Below are 4707 nucleotides of genomic sequence, written 5' to 3'. Positions count from 1 at the left end.
CCCGTGGCCCCTGCCCCCAGCCGTCCTCCCCCCTCCCACGTTCCCTCCTCCCGGGGTCCCCGGTGCAGAAGAAGAGGGGCCGGTTCCAGCCCCCCCTTTACCCGAGGGGCTGGGGACGAGGCAGAGGTATTTCTGCCCTGAGAGCCCTGGTTGGAGGGTGCTGTCACCCCTGGGGGGCCCTGGAGGGAAAGGCTGGTCTGGGGGTGAGGGGTACGGGGAGATGGGGGTCTGGGGGTGAGGGACGTGGGGAGATGGGGGTCTGGGGGTGAGAGATGTGGGGAGATGTGTGTCTGGGGGTGAGGGACGTGGGGAGATGGGGGTCTGGGGGTGAGAGATGTGGGGAGATGTGGGTCTGGGGGTGAGGGACGTGGGGAGATGGGGGTCTGGGGGTGAGGGACGTGGGGAGATGGGGGTCTGGGGGTGAGGGACACGGGGAGCTGGGGGGTTCTGGCTTTAGGGGCTGTTGGAGGCCGGTCTCATGATGGAGCAGTGGGTCACGGCTGTCGGGCGTCCGGCTGTCGGGAGGCTCCGGCCGCCCCCTCCAGCCGCCCCCCGGTGCCGGGGCCCTTCCCTGCCCAGCTGCCCCATGCCCACGCTGGACCGGTGCCGGGACAGAGGTGACTCTGTGCCGGGGCTGGGCTGGTGGCCAGGGCCGGTGTCTCTGCCAAGGCCAGCTTTACCGCGGGGGCTCTCGGGGTGGGGAGGGAGGAGCAGGAGTCCCGGGGGGGATAAATCTGCCCTTTCACCTTCCCCAGCTGCAGCCGGGACTCTCCGCACGGCAGAGGAAGATGAAGGTGGCGGTGCTCAGCCTGGCCCTGCTCTTCGCCGTCCTGCTCTGCACCCCGGAGGATGCCCAGGTGGGTCCCCAGGGCTGCGGGCCGGGGCCGGGCTGGGGGACGCCGGCTCCGCCGCAGCGGGGGGCACGAAAGCCCTTGGCTTGGCCTCTCGTCTCGGCGCCCCCACATCCGTCCCATCCCCCCCCGGCACCCCCGAGTCCCGTCCTTTTGGGCCCCGCTGCCATCTCCCCCCGGCGACACGCTCCGTGTCCCACCTCTCCGTCGCTGCCGAGGTCTTTCTTCCCCTCATCCCCCTCAGCCCTTCGCCTTCCCCCCTTTCCCCGGCAGCGGTGTCCCTGCAGCCCCTGCCCGACCCCACCGTCTCCCTGCGCCGTCCCCTCGTTGTGCTCCTCCGCTCTCCTCCCCCCTCTGCCCCCACCAGCCACCGCCTCGGAGCCCCCACGGCCCCTCCGCTTGGGTTCCTTCCCTCTCCTGTCCGTCCCACGCCCCCCCGGCCCTCCAGAGCCCCCGGCCCCGGCCCTCGGGGGTCCCGCCGACCGCCCCCGTGCCCCATCGCTGCGTCCCCACCACCCCCCGCCCCCGTCCTCTCTGGGGCTCCTGAACTCCCCGTGGTTCCTTCATCTCCGTCCTCACCCCTGGTCCTCGTGTGAGGTGAAACCTGGGGGGGGATGGTGCTGGGGGGCAGCAGAAGGCCTTTTCCTGGGAAGCCTTGGGGCCGAGGGGAGCCTGTGTTGTCCCCCCCGGCCCCACCATGGTCCCCTCCAGCCCCTGCTGTGCTCTTTCTCCCCAGGCCTTCGAAGCAAGCGGAGGTTACTGCATCGGGGTAAGCGGCGGGTGGGCTGGGAGGGCGCCCAGTCTGCGGAACTGGGGGGGCCGCTCGGTCCCCCAGTTGCTCGCCGGGGCTGGGGACATCCCAGTGACCCGGGCGACCCCACGGTCTCTCTACAGGGGGGAATCAACTTCGGGCGAGTGAAGAGGGCTGCGGTAGGTACAGCCAGCTCTGCTGCCCCTAGACCCTCCCTCCCACGGGCACCGCGCTCCAGAGCATCCCAGTGTGCCCCAGTACCTGCACTGGGACCCCACTCGACTCTCCAGTGTCTGCACTGGGGCCCCACTCCCTCCCAGTACCTGCACTGGGACCCCACTCGCCCCCCACTATCTGCACTGGGACCCCACCCCCTCCCACCAGTATCTGCGCTGGGAACCCACTCACCCCCCCAGTACCTGTGCTGGGAACCCACCCCCTCCCACCAGTATTTCCACTGGGGCCCCACTCCCCCCCAGTGCCTGCACTGGGAGCCCACTCCCCCCCAGTGCCCGCACTGGGAGCCCACTCGCCCCCAGCCCCCCCAGGGCTTTCCCAGCGCCTCCCTGACCCCCCCGTCTCCCCAGGCCCCCCGGGCTGAGAAGCTGCTGGAGCTGGCGCGCCAGAGACGCATGGCTGAGGCGGCCGAGGCCTAGGTGAGTGACGTCCCGGCCACTCCAGCCCCACGGAGGGTCCTGGGCCCCAGGGGGTCCCCGAGCCCTCGGGGCCGGGACTGCCGGGGCCGTGGGAGCGGGACGACGAGGGGACGGCGGCGACGCGTGTCCCGGGCCAGCGGGACGCAGCTGCTGCCCTGCCAGTCCCCGCACCCGGGGGGGGTTGCACGGATTGCCCGGGGCCCCGCCGTGGCCGGGCGGGGGGCTCTGGTGCCCCCCAGGATGCCCGCGGGGGCCGGGCGGGGCTCACGGAGGTTTCGGGGCATCCCCAGGTAAGGCCACGCCGGGCGAGGGGCTGGGGGTGCCCCGGGGGGCTCAGGAGAGCCAGGTCCTGCCCTGGGTGCGTGGGGGGCTCCGGGTCCCTTCTCCGTCCCCAGGGCTCTGTGGGGAGACGGGGGGGACGCGGCCGCTCTCCTGGCCCGGCGCACGCCGGGAGGGTCTCACGCCGGGCTCTGCCTTCCAGGACTGGAACCAGCGGTGACACCCTCGTCCCGTCCCCCCGCAGCAGCACGAGGAGATGGTCATCCCTGGATGGCCCCCCCCGACCCCCGGGAGCCCCGGACCGTTGCCCTCTCGCCATCAATAAACTCCTTCAGCAAAGCTTCGCTCCGCATCTGCCTGCGCGTGGTCCCCCCTCCGTGGCCCCTCTCCCCGTGGTGTGGGGCAGGAGAGGAGCGTGGAGGGACGGCCCGGACCTCTGGGCTCCTGCCCCACGGACTCAGCCCTCTGGGGGGTTCCCAGGCCATTTCGGAGCCCCACGCCTGGCCACCTGCCTTCCCGAACCGCCCCCCCCCCCCCAGCCCACCCCCTTCTCTGGGGCATCGCGGGTTGGGGAGGAGCCTCGGGAACCCGGAGAATCCCCCAGGGATTTGTGACCCAGCTCCGTCCCCGCCGGGGGGCTCCTCCGATGTCCGGGAGTGGGGTTTGGCGCTGGCTGCGGTCGGAACTGCCCCAAAAAGGCTGCTCCAAGGAGCCCCCGGGGGGGCTGGAAGTGGCCAACTGGGACAGACCATCTTGGGAGAGGAAGGGGCCGGGGAGAGATGGGGGGCACAGGACGGAAACGCTGGCGCGGGCTCGTCATGGGTCCCCCGTGGGAGAGAGCTCCATGGGAGCCGGGCTGAAACTCGCCCCTCGGCTCCGCGCGGTGCTGGCGCCTGAGCTCACAACCTCTCCTGGGAATTCCCCACCATTTTGGGGGGAAATTCCCTCCTTTTGGAGGGGGGGGGGCCAGGAAGGGCCGGCGTTCGCTGGGTCTCTCCCGCTAGTCCCCGAGGCAGCTCTTCTCCCTGGGCTGTGGTGGCCCCGCGCCTGTCCCCGACGCTGCCCATCCGCCACCTCTGGCTCGGGGATGGCACCTTGGAGCCAGCGTTCCCCAGGGAGAAGCCTCGGTGTCGACACGCCACGAGAGGAAGGACAAATGGCATCTGGGTTCCGGAGAGAGCCCCAACCATTGGAGGAGTCCCCAGAGACCCACCTCCCCCAAAACCCCATGTCCCCCAATACCCCATATCCATAACAAATCGATGTCCCTAAAGCCCATGTCCCCAAAAACCAACGTCCCCAAACCCCACATCCCCCTCCTTCCCGTGGACCCTTTCCCATGCCCTCACCCACACCCTTCCCTCTCCTCCATCTCCTTTGGAGACCATCATCCAGCCCCCGCCAACGCCGGGGAGGGGAGACACACTCCTGCCTGGCTGGGAGCCGCTGCAGAAACAGCTTCTTCCGCCCCAGAGAACCACAGAATTGCCCAGGTCGGAAGGGACCTTTCACATCATCGAGGCCAACCATGGACCAAAACTGCCAAATCCATCACTATTCCATGTCCCCAAACCCCCACGTCCCCAAAACCCCACATCCATCAAAATCTATGGCCCAAAACCCCACGTCCCCAAAACCCCATATCCATCAAAATCTGCCCCTAAAACCCACGTCCCTAAAAACCCACGTCCCCCAAACCCTATGTCCCCAAAACCCCACATCCCCAAAACCCAGGTCCCCAAAACCCCACGTCCCCCTCCTTCCCATGGGCCCTTTCCCATGCCCTCACCCCCCCCCTTCCCTCTCCTCCGTCTCCTTCGGCGACCATCATCCAGCCCCCACCACAGCAGGGTCACCCGGGGCAGGTGGGCCAGGACCGCTCCAGGCAGGGTTGGGATATCTCCGGAGAAGGACACTCTCTAGGCACCGTGTCCCCAAGCTCCATCTCCCTCCAAGCGAAATTTTCCTTGTTTGCCGTGTCCCGGTTTGTCCCCGTTGCCCCTTGTCCTGTCACTGGGCCCCGTCCTCCTGCCCCCCGCCCCGTAGCTATTGAGGAACGGTCACAAATATCCTCCTTTGAGGATCTTCAACATCTTTTCCAACCCAAATGATTCCAGGATTCCAAGATTTCCCGTCTTCAGGGGGGTTGGCTGTGGGGGGATCATTCCCG

The 4707-nt window shown here is 69.0% G+C and overlaps 1 long non-coding RNA gene across 1 annotated transcript; it reads left to right on the top strand.

Annotated features, from left to right (window-relative positions):
• Positions 1 to 718: 718 nt before the first annotated feature.
• Positions 719 to 2870, top strand: LOC134509221 (uncharacterized). Its single transcript, XR_010069257.1, has 5 exons — positions 719 to 857; positions 1588 to 1620; positions 1746 to 1781; positions 2190 to 2258; positions 2740 to 2870. It is a non-coding gene; the product is annotated as an uncharacterized LOC134509221 (long non-coding RNA).
• The last annotated feature ends 1837 nt before the right edge of the window (positions 2871 to 4707 follow it).

Source organism: Chroicocephalus ridibundus, unplaced genomic scaffold (genome assembly GCF_963924245.1).
Source record: "Chroicocephalus ridibundus unplaced genomic scaffold, bChrRid1.1 SCAFFOLD_84, whole genome shotgun sequence".
NCBI classification, from domain to species: Eukaryota; Metazoa; Chordata; class Aves; order Charadriiformes; family Laridae; genus Chroicocephalus; species Chroicocephalus ridibundus.
This window is presented reverse-complemented; position numbering and strand designations above follow the sequence as displayed.